A 16,760-nucleotide genomic window follows, 5' to 3' on the forward strand; every position below is an offset into this window, starting at 1 on the left:
TTTCCAGGTTCATGATGTTTTTTAAGGTGGCGAAATAAATAAAACTCAATTTCCCAAAAATTTTAAATCAGCAAAAAAGTACATTTTGTTTTGCGGCACCTCAAATGTAAAATATTTTGTATCAATTCATCACTACCTAACGAATAGTACACTTGCTCGTATTTTAAGAAATAAATTCTCTATTTAGTAATATTAAACAGAAAATCAATAACAATAATTTAACATCATATTGATTATCACTTTATAATCAGTAAAAAATGGGGTAGAAGGTCAGAGTTTTAAAACTAATTTGAAAAAATAATGCTGGTTCAATATGAATCTGTTATTGTATGTGGTAAAAATTGCAAATATTTTAGACTATTTGTCAGTGGCACTGCCAATGAAAAATTTCTTCTTGCCCCCCAGCAATAATCACTTCATTGCGGACATTAAATAATTAACATTTATACAAAACACATCCATGCCCGAGGATTATATTTATATTAAAATTTATGTATATGTTTTGCTTTTATTTTAAAATTTATTAATTAAATGCTTACGCTCTTTAGTTAATAACATCAACATATTTCACACAGTTTTATTGTTATTTACCATGTTGGTTTTTCGCATGTGCATCAATTCATAATGAATTGAAATGAAATGAAAAAAAATATATATATTAAAACAGTATTTAAAGGAAAATTTATAGTAAAATAATAACAATAAAAAAACAGACAGACAAAAAATATAAACTACGCAGCAAAAAGTCAGAAAAGTATGCCATAATTATGAAATTAAATGTTAAATTGTATATGAATATACAAACTACACTGCAGACCATATAGTCGTAAAAAGATAGTGGAATATACATAAGTGTAGTATACATTAATAATAAATACTTAGGTGCATAGTAAAGTAGGTAGTTAATCGTACTTGTATAAATGTATTTTAATAGAATGTGTGTTGTGTTATCATTAAAAGTATTTTAAATTTAATATAATTTACATTTTTAAAAAATACCGTTTATTTAATATGTCTATGTTCATTTACACTAAAATAATTAAGCAGCAACGCCATCAATCCAACAAGCAAATGAAAAAAAAATTGTATTCCTTCATAGGTTTCTTTATATTCGAGGGCCTATCTTCAAACCCCTATCTATCTTAAAAAACAGACCTTTCATGAGCGACAAAAAACTGTTTTTTTCACTTATTACTTGAGTTATTAAATTTCGGTCTTCTATAATATTTTTTCACATGTACTCGGCTTTTAAAATTGTTCATTATTGGGGAATTTATGAGAGATAGAGATTTGCTTCAAATAAATATACTATGTGTGTATGAAAATGATCAGATAGAGGGTTTTGCATTTTAATAAAAATAAATTATTTTGATTTCATTTATGTTGTATTTTAATTTTTTTAAGAAAGTTTTTTTTCAAAATGTTTTTTTTTAAATTTTTTTGTTTTGTAAAAACAATTTATGACAAAAAAAATTTTTTTAATCAAAAAAAAAAATTCGGGTTAAAAAATATATTTCCCGATTTTGACCCATTGTAGGTCCAACTTACTATAGCCTTATATACATCGTTGCAATGGACTTTGAAATATCTATCATTAGATATGTATATTGTCTATATAAATGACTTAGTAATCCAGATATAGATCTAAAATAGGTCAAAAATCGAGGTTGTCCTGGTTTTTTCCTTATATCTCAGCCATTTCTGGGTAGATTTTGTCGATTTTAAATAAAAACCGAACCGGAAGAATTCCCGATATATTGATGTATGAATCGTGTATGTTTGTTACTTGGGGACTACGAAAAGTTGATTTTAACATACAGACGGACATATGGACATGGCTATATCGACTTCGCTATCTATAACGATTCAGAATATATATACATACTTTGTGGGGTCGTAAATGAGAAATGTTGAAATTACAAACGGAATAAGAAACTTATATATACCATTGCCACTCGTGGTGAAGGATATAAAAACTAACAATAAACAATATTAAACAAAAAATGCTTTTTTGAGTTTAATTTTAATTTTACGATAATATACACCAATGCATGCACTTCCACTTATTTGGCTGAATTGATAGTGGACTAGAATATAAAGGTATTTTGGTTCAATATTATATCTTAGCGTGGGCACTATCGCACTCCATTTGCTTATGGCCTTTCTCTAAAAATTTCTGTTCAACAACTTTATTATTAGCCTCAGCAAAATTGGATGATAGAGTATTAGATAAATAATGATTGCGGTTTTGATAGCCGCAACCATGATGATGACACTTTAAAAGTAGGCACTTTATTTAAGTAAATTCCAACTATAACCATTTATTTTTATGTCATGCTAATTCAGTTCAGAATCTTCTTTCGCTATTTTGATAAACGATTAAAAAATATAAAATTCATATTCAGCACGCAAAAAAAAAATTGGTTAGAAAACATGTATTGCAACAAGAAATAATTCCAAAAAAAAGTTTTGAATGCAGAAAAATTATTAGTGTAAAATAGAGAAACATCAAAAATTCAAATAAAACAGCAACAAAAAATATGTTTGTGAAATTCCCACCATAGATGAGGTCTACTTTACTGAACATTTTACCATCAAAAAGTAATTTTGGTGAAAATCAAAGATAGAGGGTTTTGAATATAGGCCTTCGATATATTCATTGAAAAACACACATAGTGGGCAGATATGGGCAATTAGAATTTCGTAGGCAAAGTAAATCTAAAAAATAGAAACGAAAAGTGTCTTACGGCATCAAACCATACTGTTTTATTCGACACTATTCAAATTACCTACTCTGACTATTACATCAACGTACAAATATATATGATATTGTAATTAAATTTCCGTTTCCCTTTCACTTTACCTACTTTAAACATGTTGGAACCTGCGTTATACACAGGTGTAATTATTATCATTATTGTGGTTTATTGTCGATATTCAATTTCAGTACACAAACTAAAACACACACACATGTACTTACATGTACTTTCATTTAATTTATTTATGTGTTGCGTAAATATTAAAATATATTTTTTCTATCCAATTCTTTTATATTTTTCTCGGTTAACCATAAACACATACAACATGAAACTGAATAAAATGCAAAAAACAGTTACAGCAAAATATAAACAAAAAACTTTCGTATTAAACTGATATATAATATTATTTGCAATAATATATTTACGTACTTTTGCCGGATCAAAAAAAGATTATTAATTTTAATTTTTTATAATATTTTTCTCCTTTATTTATAAATATTTGTTTATATTAGAAATTTGCATCCAGGTCGTTTCTGGATTCTCTATCGTTGTGGGTATTAAATTTCATTATTATTTCTACTGGCTGTTGGTTGGATTTATTGATTTTTATTTTATTTTTTTTGTACATTGTTTTTCGTTTTCTATATAAACTTTAGAGTTGTTAAATGTTTAATGAATAACATTTTGTTTTTATTTGAAATATTTATGTATGTATGCCTTTGTGTTTGTAGTATTACTTTTACCAATGAGATTTCTGTATTCGAATTTCAATAGATTTTTCAATTTTAATATTTTTTGAAATCAAATATGTATGTACGAGTAACGATACACAAAAATGTTGTTCATATAAAATTTATTTCAAAGTTCTTTAGAAAAACAAATTAAATAATTAATTACTTTGATTTGCTAGTGAAGTAGGGAGGTTTTTTCTATGAACATTATTTATAATCTCCAAAAAAAAAGTAAATAAATTTTTCAGCATAAATGAACTAAAATGTTGATTATGATAAATTGTGTGTATTTTATGAAATATGTGTACATGTGATATTCTATTGAAATAAAAACGACTAGATGAATATAAAATTTTCCTTAGGCAGAATGACTGTGAAGATTTTTCTTAATTTAAATTCCCAAAACTTAGTTTGTTTCAAAATAAGTTTTCTTGGGGGATTTACAAATATAATAAGGAATTACAGAAATATTTCCAAATAAAATAGTATGAGAAATCTATGGCTTTAATATCTAAATATTGCAAAATACTAACATCAAACTTACATCAATTTTCATTTAAATACTAACTTCCATCTTATACACAAACTATCGTCTTAGGTTATAACACCAGTATTTTACAAATGTCTTTGTAAGAAAAAGTGGAAAATTTTTGAAAGATTGAAATTTTTTTTGTAAGACCAAAAATTAACTTATCTAAACAAAAACAAGTAAGAAAGTTGGTCAAGCCCGACCATATAAGACCCTCCACTAAGTAAAAGAGCAAAAACATTTTTCTTTTAAAATTCCAATAATTTATATTTTTGAGTGATTTTTGGAAGTGGGCCTTATATGGGAGCTATGACCAATTATGGACCGATCAACATAAAATTGGGTCGTGTGATTTATATCTATATGAAAGTTAACTATGTTACTATGCATTTGTAAGCGATTTATGGACCGATCGTAACAAAATTTGGTGACATGAATTTTGTATATATAAAACTTATTTGGAGCGAAATCTGTCAAGATAAATTAAACATTTATGACCGATAAAGTCCAATTTTGGAAGGACATTTGTATGGGGGCTAGGTGAAATAATGGACAGATTTCAGCCACTTTCATATAAATATAGTTCGGAATAAATGTGGATCAAATTGTTCCTAACATTTGCATTACTAATCAAATTTTGATACAAATTTTAATTTTAGAATTTCAATAAATATGTAATATGTAATAAAATCTTTATTTATTTACAACTCAATTTTAAACGTTTTTTAAATTTGTCATTCTAAATAACAATGTGTAAAATAACTTGTAAAAATGTCAAATGTAATTCTGTAATTAATAAAAATTGGAGCGAAAATCCCAAAATTTTTTACAATTTTGCCTATGCTGTCCACATTTCCTTCTGGGCTGGAAAAATATTTCTGGAATAAATAGGGAACACATCAGGGTTTCTTAAACTTCTTTTCGTTTTTTTTATCCTATCTTTGGGATTTTAGAACATGTGGCCCAAAGTTGAATTTTTGATAAAAGTCACATTCCGTAAAATTGTTATATGTTATTAATGAAAATTTATTTTTAATAAAAAAAGAGTTAAGTTACCTTTTCGCCCAAAAACAGCAAAAATAATCTATTTTTTGAATATTTAAATTGAAAATCGTTTATTTTTGGATCCATAACTGACATTGCTCTGAAATCTTTTGTATGCTATTCGAAATTTAGTTGTATAACTAACAAAAAAAAAAGATCAAGTCCATTTGGTCCAAAAGTACGACCTATATTTTTAAAAAAGCTGACCAAGATATGGCAAAATATTAAAATTTCAATTTTGCAATGCCCATAACTCGGAAATTATAGGAGATAAGTAGCACACGAGCGCTTTCCAAAAATATAAAAATCTTTGAAATCGGATGGGAAACAAAAAAATTTAACGTGTTTAAAAATTTTACATGTCGAAGGTACTCTACTTTGAGCGTCCACAGCGCCGCCTCTGGAGCATTTGTAGGTCCCAATTCAATGCCAGATTTATTTCCAAAAAATTTTGATTCTGGCCCACTGGGCAGCCGAATCCACACATGGAGCTGTTATGAGCTGCTGAAATCTGGCCAGAACATCACAGGGAAAGTGTGCCGAACACAACTGATTCGTTTCAAGCGAAACTGTAATATTACATCATGGCAACACTCGGCCATATATTTCAATACCTGTTAAAAACTATGTATTGAGAATGAAGTAATTGGGAGGTTTTATAGTAAACACCATCCGACTGCTATTTGTTTCGATCGATGCAGAACGCTCTCACTGGTATACGCTTCAATTCAAAACAGAGTATTGCCTTGATTCGTTCTTGGCCTCAAAAGATGAGCAGTTCTTTTGGCTCGGAATACATATATTGCCAGAAAGATGGAAAAAGGTCATAACAAACAATGGCCAATACTTGAACAAATTTATATTGTAGAAACGTTTCAAAATAAAAGCTAAAAGTTTGAAAATTTCCCGCATTTTTACACTCATGTAAACAACTTCTAATAAAATTATAAACTGTTGGTCAAGTTTCATTTGTATTCGACTATTCGATTAATCGAGAAGTATTTATCGAAAAATTTGTTACCCTTTATTGAAAAATGGTATTCATTCAAATAAAAATTATATTTTATTCCTTGATTATTCGAACGGTTTTTATTCGAATAACATCCCTATGTCTTTATATATATAAACTCCGCCTTATACGTAAACTTTCTCAACCTCTTGCACTCTGAAAAACACATGTATTATTTAGCCATTTTTGAGATTGTGTAAATTAATAAAGACAACTTTGATTCTGTTTTAAATTTTTAAAGACAACTTAAATTTATTTTCAATTCCGCTCTAGAAGATTTTAATCAAGGTTTCACTTAGATATGATAAATTTTTATAATAAAGAAAAAGGAAATAGTGCCAGAATATAGCGATAAAGAAAACTTAGAGGACAACATAAATTTGTATGGTAAATTTTGTTTTAGTGCTGTATCAGTATTTGTCAGATTTCGAAATTATTTCCACAAAAACTGCTTTCTAAAAAAGTCTATTTTAAAAGTTATTTTTCTGAAAAAAGTCGTATGATTTTTTAAATAAAATTAGGTTTTTATGTATACATTATTAAAAACTATGTTATACTAAATTTTAGATACTAATCAAATTTAATTAACGGAATATTTTGAAATATAAATACACAATAATTAAATAATATTAGATATAAATTATAAATATTTTGCTTAGAAAAACTAATTAAATACAACATTTATTTAATATTATTATTTTTATTTAAATTATGTTAATGCTACTTTTTCCACAACTAACTTGCCTCTCTTTATCCCTCTGTCTATTGTTTCCATTTTAGAATGCACAATTTTGGAATATAAAATGCTAATGATACAAATAAATGACTGTCATCAATTTTGAAAACGAAGCAGCATCAACAACAACAGCAACAAATGCAATGGATGACATTAACGCACACACAACCAAATACACATACAAACAGAAGTAAATGAATGCTGAAGCAACAAATTTATAAAAACAAACAACAGCTACAACAACAACAAGGAAAAAAATAAAACATAAAACTAGATTTCAATTAACGGCAAATAAATGTCATAATAACAAATTTAATTAAAGCAAGCATATCTCTCTTTTGCCCCTCTATCACACTCTCACTCTCTCTCTATCTCTTTCACTTACTGTTATACCATAAACTAAACCAGTTTTGCACAAAAACAACAACATTTGTTAACAAAAACTAAACTAGAGAGCAAAAAAAACAATTATTAAATTTAACTACCAAAAGGCAAAAATAGACAAATAATGAAATAGCAGCAAAACAATAACAAAAAACAACACAGCACCAACAGGAAAAAAACTAATAAACAAAACAATAATAAAAACAACAATAGCAGTAACATTAATTTCAATTAAATATATTAAAATAATTATAAAAATAATAATAATAATAACAGAAAAAAACGCAGGAATTAATTTATGAATATAAACAAAGCAAAAAAGTTAATAGTTTAAAACATCAAAAATTAAACAAAAAAAAAAACAAACATATTTCATACTCATACATTTAACACACAGTAAATGAGATAAAAACAATACATTTTAGAGAACAAACTTTTTGTTTAACTTTATTATTGGATTTGGATTTGTACATACATACACACACATTGTTACTTACACAGATACTCACACACATACTTATGAAGTATGAAATGATAAGAAGGATTTAAAAACAGAATTACTGCAGAAACACCCCCCTTTCCCATCCTTGAAGGATCTACATTAACAACAATTAAAACAACTGCAACAATAAAAATAGAAAGAGTAAAAACTCTTCGTAATAACAACAAAACAAACTTTTATGTCAAGGTAAGTTGGAAACAAACATTTTCGAAAAATAAACAAGAGAAAGGATATAAACTTATAGGATATTTAGATTAAAAAAAAAGGAACTACATTCAGTAGGTGCTTACAGTGTGTGTGCAATTCACAATTTTAGTCTCCGACTATATAACCAGCTTTATAAAAATAGTATTAAATTGTTGAGATTTTAAATTAAATGCTAAACCGAGTCTTTATAAAAATTACAGTTCCCTTACTTTTGTATTTTCCCTACCTTTGAAATAAAACAAATTTTTATATTCAAGGCTTCCATGTTCTTGAGATAAAACTGCTTCAAACCTCGATTTTTAGTGAACACCTAAAAGTGAATATAACTCGAAAACAGACGAAAACATGTACGATTTTAAATATTTGTGATAAGCGTCCCAAACTTTGTTTTGCCAGAGAAGACCTTTTCAAAATTTTTATTTTGTAATCGATGGTTTGTAAGTTTATATTGTGGAATTTATATTTATATTACGATAAAAAATAAAATAAAGGGATTTCACATAATACGAACATTCTGGAACATATGCACCATTTATTTTGTCGGTGGCGTATGATTACTTTGTATTATTGAATGACGTTACTTATCAATCATACGGTAGCGTGAACCTAGATCTCGAAAAAATTTCGAAAATGTTACTTTTGTTTAGGAAAAAGGAATTTCTATCCATATCATGATAATGAAGTCCATCGTGAAACTAATCGTATTGATACTTATACTATCTAATCTACTAACTCTAAAGTTTAAACGTTTCATCTTCCTTAACAAACAAAACATGCCTCCTAATACTAATAGAAAATCATTATAATGAAAAGAATCATAATTTTAATAATCAACGTCATCATCATCAACATAATAAATACAAAAGGTTAAAAGTGTTGATTAAATTAAAAGTTTTCAAAATAATTTATGAAAAAAAAAAACGAAAAAAATTAAAAGAATAAAGTCACAAGTAAAAGTAACATAAGCAATACATACAAATTCATACCTTTATACCTACAACAATAAAACACACATCTACATACATACAATACATAGTCAAGAGTAAAAACAAATTCCACTAACGACAACAACAAGAAAAACAGAGTCTAAAGTTTTACACAGATTCATATTAAATCATAAAATCTTTTACTGCCCCTATAGCTCCTTCTTCTACTCCACTACCTGCTTGATGCGGCAATGGCTTATAAATTCTTAAATACTTCCCCCCAACTGTCATACATATTTCAAACATCATACCACAAACGTATACAAACATAACTACGATAGCATGTGTATGTATGAGTACAACCATTATACACATCATTTTTGTGCCACTCACACACATACACACTACACCATACACCATTTCCAAATGTATTTCAGAGTTCACCAATTTTGCTTCACAAATTTCTACGTGTTAATAAAGATTTTGGAAATCTCAGAAATACAATCTTAAATATAATTGAAAATGTTTAAAAATTCAGAAATAAAATTCAGAAATTTATTTGAAAAACTCTGAAATATATTAAGAAATGGTGTATTATACACATTTACTCACACTGTTATACATAAACATTTTGAAGTTTTTCAATCAACGCAGAAAAAGTTTTTACGACTCCAGGCGACAGTATAAAATTTTTCAGATTTTGTTAAAGCAATTGTTGCAGGCTGCTCTTCTTGCTTCGTGCTACGAGGGCAGATCACTTTTGTTTATGTTGCAGTGCAAGTGGAGGGGCTATAAAAAGAGCTGGAGGTTTAGAGAAAATAACCACAAATGGTTTCATGTTATTAAAGTCTATTGGCATTAACGAAATTTATGTTAAAGTGTCAAAAAAATGTCAAAACAATAAAGGCTTGAAACCATTTTTTAACATTATGGGGGAATAAAGAAAAATTACATCAGCGAATACCAAATATTTTTAATATTAACAAAACTATATTTTTACGCATACTTCAACGTAATGTATTCGAGTAATAGAATATATCGATTTACAGTCCGTTTTTATACCATTCGGTATAAGTGACAATGGTTTGTATATATAGGTTTTTCATTCACTTGCGACCCCACAAAGTATATATACTCTGGATCATTATAGATAGCGGAGTCGATATAGCCATGTCCGTCTGTATGTTGAAATCAACTTTCTGTAGCCCACAAATAACTAACATACACGATTCATACATCAATATATCCGCTATAGACCAGGTTTGGTTGCAAATGGCAGAGATATAAGGAATAAACCAGGAAAGCTTCGATTACAAAGTCATTAATATAGACAAGATAGATATTTTAAAGATCTTTGCAACGACGTATGTAGCGCCATAATAAGTCGTACTTAGAATGGGTAAAATCGGGAAATATATTTTTAAACCCGGATTTTTTTTACCGAAAAAAATAGTTTTGCCATACAATTTTTTCACTAAAAACTTTAAAAAATAAAAAAACAAAAAAACAAAAATTCTAAAATTTTTTTGACCTAAAAATATTAAAAAATTTTTTGTTTAAAGTCTAATTTGGTGAAGTGTATGAATACAAGCAGAATTGTACCAAATTTGGTTTTTGAAAGTTTTAAATTTTATTTTATCATATACATATTTTTAATGTGGATATTTAAATTTAGAGAAAGTTTCTTGTATGGTATCCTTGAAACTGAAATTTGTATGAATTTGATGAAATTTCTAAAAATTAACCGAATGCAAATTGGAAACTTATGTGCAATGAAGTTGTTTCAGTGCACACAAATACGTCACTAAGTAAAATGTATATCATTGATTAATTGTTAAAACAAATAAGAATCTAATTAAAACCAAATCTTATTAATATGAAAAGTGCTTCATAAATACATTATGTTGTCATTATCAGGTCGTGTTTTTCAAGCTTATTTCTTTTAAAGTAAAAGGTTGAACTTTACATAATTATGCTTATTTTTAAGAATTTAAATAATATCAGATTTTGAGTACCTTCAAATAACAAATGAGCGTATGGCTATTGTGAATCCGTTTTTGGATAGTTTCTCTGTTGTGTTTTTGTGAAAAAACACAAAATTTTCATCTATAAATATGATCTTTTTAGTAACAAAATATGTGAAAACATACGTTTAACAGGTGTGTAAGGTATTTATGGGTATCGGAAAGTTGATTTAACCAGAAAGAATGACATAGTTAAATCTTTATTGAAGAATATGATTTAATTAATTTTGCAAAATTATTATTAACGAAATTACAAACTTATATTTATATGCTTTTATTCATATATAGCTTAAACCACTATCTAGTTGTCATACTGATATAGCTAGCAACATAAAACGAAATTTTACAATAATTTATTCATTTACCCTCAAAACTAATGCATTTTAGATATTCATTAAACTTCCTTTAAATTTCCATTACTTTAACTAAATCAACAAAATAAAACTGCTCCCATTTTACTTGAAATAATTCAAATTCTTTATTCAATATTTTGTAAATTTTAAATAATACAATACAAAATTTAAATATGGTCCCTTTTTTCCCCATTATTAAATAAACAAGTGGAAGGAAAAAAAAATATATCCCCAACCATTAAGTTACAGAACAGTATAAATAGATTGTATAGAATGGCAAGGCAGAAACGAACGAATGAATGAATGACTAAATGAAAATAAAAGGGAACTTGTCAATGCAAGGCACGATTTCAAATAGCCCGGGGGACAATATTTTGTTTTTGGTAATATGGCCGCTACCACTGCTACCAATACTACAACTAGAGTTTTGTTTTTCTGTCTATATACAATACAATTGCTGCTGTTGGTACATGCAATATATTTTGAACAACAGAAAAAAAAACTGAAACCAAGGACATGTTGTTGATAAGCAACAACAACAAAAAAGAAGTACTAAAACGCATATATACAATAAAAAAATTGTATAGAATAATTAAAAAAATTATATATATGGGGCATTTCATGTCAAGTGAACCAACTTTTGAAATCGATGTCTTCCGATCGGGATGAAATTTGCACCAAGGTTAGCTCTATTGGATAGTAACTCAGACACAATTTTTCAACAACATCGGTCGAGAACTCTCTGAGTTATAGGGGGTAAAATTTTGACAATTTGGTCAAACAGGGGTTTTTTCTTATCCATGTAACTTATTACCTATTGTTCTTAGCAAAATGTGTCCCAAATAGTATAGATAGCTATTTCTTCGATCTTTCGAAAAAAAATATTTAAAAAAAAAAAAAAAAAATTTTTAATATTTTTTTTCCTAATTCAAAAACTTTTTTGACTTTTTTTTAAAATGCGTCCTTTTTTTTTTTTTTTTTTTTTTTCTTAAAATAAAGTTTAGATATTTTCCTTGAACACCTACTTGGTCGCTTAGTGGGATGCGAGTGGGATATCTATCAAAATAAATATTTTGTAACTCAAAACATAAAATTTTTGACTTTTTTTGCAAAATCAAAAACTTTGTTGACTTTTTTTTTTCAAAATGGACCTTTTTTAATCTTTTTTTTAGGTCAAACAAAAGCTTAGATATTATCCTTGAAGACCCTTTTGGTCGCTTAGTGGGATGCGAGTGGGATATCTATCAAAATAAATATTTTTTAACTCAAGACTTACAATTTTTGACTTTTTTTTTTGCAAATACGATTTTTTTTCCAAATGGGCCCTTTTTTTAAAATTTTTTTTGTAGTCAAAAGAAAGCTTAGGTCCATTCCTTTAAGATATTTTTAGTCCCTTAGTGGGATGCGAGTGGGATATCTATCAAAATAAATATTTTGTAACGCAAGACATACAATTTTTTAATTTTTTTTTGCAAAATCAAATTTTTTTTCCAATATGGGCCCTTTTTTAATTTTTTTTTTTGCTCAAAAGAAAGCCTAGGTCCATTCCTTTAAGATATTTTTAGTCCCTTAGTGGGATGCGAGTGGGATATCTATCAAAATAAATATTTTGTAACAATTTTTTTTATTTTTTTTTTGCAAAATCGAAATTTTTTCCAATATCGGACTTTTTTTTAAAAATTTTTTTTTGCTCAAAAGAAAGCTTAGGTCTTTTCCTTTAAGACCTATTTTGTCACTTAGGAAGATGTGAGTAGGATATCTATTAAAATAAAAATGTTGTAACTCAAGACATTCAATTATTGACTTTTTTTTTGCAAATTCGAATTTTTTTTCAAAATGGGCCCTTTCTTAAAATTTTTTTTTTAGTCAAAAGAAAGCTTAGGTCTATTCCTTTAAGATATTTTAGGTCCCTTAGTGGGATACGAGTGGGATATCTATCAAAATAAATATTTTGTAACTCAAGATATACAATTTTTGATTTTTTGACAAAATCAAAAACTTTTTTGACTTTTTTTTAAAATGGGCCCTTTTTGTAATTTTTTTTTTTGCTATAAAGAAAGCTTAGGCCTATTCCTTTAAGATGGTTTTGATCGCTTAGTGGGATGCGAGTGGGATATATATCAAAATAAATGTTTTGTAACTCAAGACATACAATTTTTGTGTTAAAACATTTATTTTGATAGATATCCCACTCGCATCCCACTAAGGCACTAAAAATATCTTAAAGGAATGGACCTAGGCTTTCTTTTGAGCAAAAAAAAAAAATTAAAAAAGGGCCCATATTGGAAAAAAATTTTGATTTTGCAAAAAAAAATTAAAAAATTGTATGTCTTGCGTTACAAAATATTTATTTTGATAGATATCCCACTCGCATCCCACTAAGGGACTAAAAATATCTTAAAGGAATGGACCTAAGCTTTCTTTTGACTACAAAAAAAATTTTAAAAAAAGGGCCCATTTGGAAAAAAAATCGTATTTGCAAAAAAAAAAGTCAAAAATTGTAAGTCTTGAGTTAAAAAATATTTATTTTGATAGATATCCCACTCGCATCCCACTAAGCGACCAAAAGGGTCTTCAAGGATAATATCTAAGCTTTTGTTTGACCTAAAAAAAAAGATTAAAAAAGGGTCCATTTTGAAAAAAAAAAGTCAACAAAGTTTTTGATTTTGCAAAAAAAGTAAAAAATTTTATGTTTTGAGTTACAAACTATTTATTTTGATAGATATCCCACTCGCATCCCACTAAGCGACCAAGTAGGTGTTCAAGGAAAATATCTAAACTTTATTTTAAGAAAAAAAAAAAAAAAAAAAAAGGGCATATTTTAAAAAAAAGTCAAAAAAGTTTTTGATTTCGGAAAAAAAATATTAAAAATTTTTTATTTTTTTTTTTTAATATTTTTTTTCGAAAGATCGAAGAAATAGCTATCTATACTATTTGGGACACATTTTGCTAAGAACAATAGGTAATAAGTTACATGGATAAGAAAAAACCCCTGTTTGACCAAATTGTCAAAATTTTACCCCCTATAACTCAGAGAGTTCTCGACCGATGTTGTTGAAAAATTGTGTCTGAGTTACTATCCAATAGAGCTAACCTTGGTGCAAATTTCATCCCGATCGGAAGACATCGATTTCAAAAGTTGGTTCACTTGACATGAAATGCCCCATATATATATTTTATATAAACTTATATATTTCAATATGTATAAAAACAAAACAAAAATATGTGTAAAAAAACAAAAAAATCCTCAAAGTATATATATTAGGCTGGCACTTATATATGAAATTCCAATTGAAAATTGATTTTGTATTACATTTGCCATATATGTTTAAATATTACTTTTATTTAATTTGATACCAAAAAAAATTATAAAATTTAAATTTTCAAAACAAAAATTTTTAAACGAAATTTAAAAATAATTCTCGATTTTAATAAAAGCTAAAAATACACATTTTAACATTTGTAACCAAAATGGGTTATTCAAACCTAGGAAATTTAGTTTTAGGTCACAATTTCTTTAAAAATACACTCTGTGGTTTGCTAATTTACTTATACGTAATTTAAAGGGGTAAAAAAACATGAAATTTGTTAGGAATATGTTTTGTATTATGTTGGACCATAACTATTAAAAAATAATTGACTTAAAAATATGAGATCTTTTTTTTTTTTTTCAAATTTTTAGCTTTTATTTAGAAACATTTGTACAATATAAATTCATTCAAAGTATTGGCCATTGTTTGCTATGACTTTTTCGCATCTTTATGGCGACATGTGGATTCCGAGCCAAAAGAACTGCTCATCTTTGAAAATCAAGCCAATTTCACACACTCTGTTCCAAGGTGAAGCGTACCTTTCATCTTCGATCGAAGCAAATTGTAGTCGAACGGGGAAAGGTCTGGACTTTAAAAAGGGTAAGGCAAAACTTCCCAACCACTTCCTTCTAAATATGTTTTAACAGGTATTGCGACATGTGGTCGAGTGTTGTCATAATGAAATATTACAGTTTCATGTCTTGTCGCATACTCAGGGCGTTTTTCGGCCAATACTCGGTAAATGTTCGGTAAAGGTTCCCTCTGATGGTCTGGTAATTGCCCTAGCGCCATGGATATTTAGCTTTGGTGTCAATTCGGCTGATTGGGTTACCGTAATGCAATCAGTCAATGCAAAAATGATTTACTTTTATAGCGTTCAAACATTATTTCGAAGTCTCTCGGATTCAATTCGTATGGTACCAAACTTTACTGCTTTTGGATGAATCCTGCTGCTCGCAAACATTTTGAAATTGCTGATTGAGTTTCTCCCAATGATTTTGCAAGCTCTTGTTGAGTTTCACAACAATATTCACGGATTAATGCCTCCAGTTCTTGGTATTCAAAGTTTTTTGGCTGGCCTGGATAATCTTTGTCTTCCGTGTCACAATCACCACTTCTGAACTGAACAAGGCATCTCTCGCACGTTGAAACTGATGGAACTTCAGAGTAACTTTTGTACAAATGAAAGAAGTAAATTAAATCTTCCTGCATATGACGCTTTATTGGCAAAAAATTCGATTGTAAAGTTCAATAACTAAGTAAGAATAAATTATATGTATGTGTCCTTCAAAATGATATTTATTTTAAATCCCCCATTTTTTTAACTCATTAACTAATGATAACCTAAAACCGAATAATGTTTAAAGCCATTTCAGATATCAATTAGATCAATTATAATATTAAACCATGAAAATTTCAAATAAAATGTGCAACCTCTAAAGGTTATACGATTTGGCTCAACTTTCAGTATTTGGTTTTTGGATGTAGGAACCGATCTTAGACCTTGAAATATTTAAAAATCGAAAAAGAGTAAAATAGGGCCACCCTAATATACATATGTGTATAAAAAATATGGATGTTACAACAAAATAATTACGCTTTTAGATGCCTGTTTCATGGTACTATTTGGTTTTTTTCTACAGACTTTAACAAAAAAGAAATCTAGGCAAAAAAAAAATACGCCAGTAAAATAAATTGTACAAAAAATCAAAATAAATGTATTATAAAACCAAACAAATATGTATTATAAAAACAAAAAATAAATATCTCGAATAAAAAATATGTGGTATTTGGTACTATTTATTGCAATTGTCTTGGTACAATTTACACCTAAATTTAAATTATATTAAACAGAAATCAAGCTGTACTTTTAATAGGCGTTATTAGTTAGCCAATTTTCTTTAGCAAATATTGCTTTGGAATAAAATAATGTCTTCAACAACTAACTTCTCTTAATAAATTTAAAACTGTTGTCTGCGACTCAAAAAATTTTCCCAATTTTTTACGTTAGTGAAAAGATAAGCATATCAAAAGTATAAAATATATGACTAATTTTCCTAAAATGCACCTGTTTCAGATAGGATGGGAAGCAGTTTGTGGTCAACGAAACTAGTTTCAAATAATCATCACAGTGCATCAAATGGTATACAATATTTTCCATTATTTTAAAAAAACATTAAATTTTGTTTGAAAGAGTAACCATTTCTTTTTACGAAACTTTCTCTCTATCTCTATCTCCATTGCA

At 27.6% G+C, this 16,760-nt stretch overlaps 1 protein-coding gene across 1 annotated transcript in view; it reads left to right on the forward strand.

The window, feature by feature from the left end:
* Window positions 1–7,798: 7,798 nt before the first annotated feature.
* The window catches only part of Tmtc2 (Transmembrane O-mannosyltransferase targeting cadherins 2), a 136,604-nt gene continuing 127,642 nt past the window's right edge, over window positions 7,799–16,760 (forward strand). Inside the window, exon 1 of the mRNA XM_065501639.1 lies at window positions 7,799–7,880. The gene's annotated coding sequence lies outside the window, so the exon portion shown is untranslated. The remainder of the gene's footprint in view (window positions 7,881–16,760) is intronic.

Source organism: Calliphora vicina, chromosome 2 (genome assembly GCF_958450345.1).
Source record: "Calliphora vicina chromosome 2, idCalVici1.1, whole genome shotgun sequence".
Taxonomy (NCBI): Eukaryota; Metazoa; Arthropoda; class Insecta; order Diptera; family Calliphoridae; genus Calliphora; species Calliphora vicina.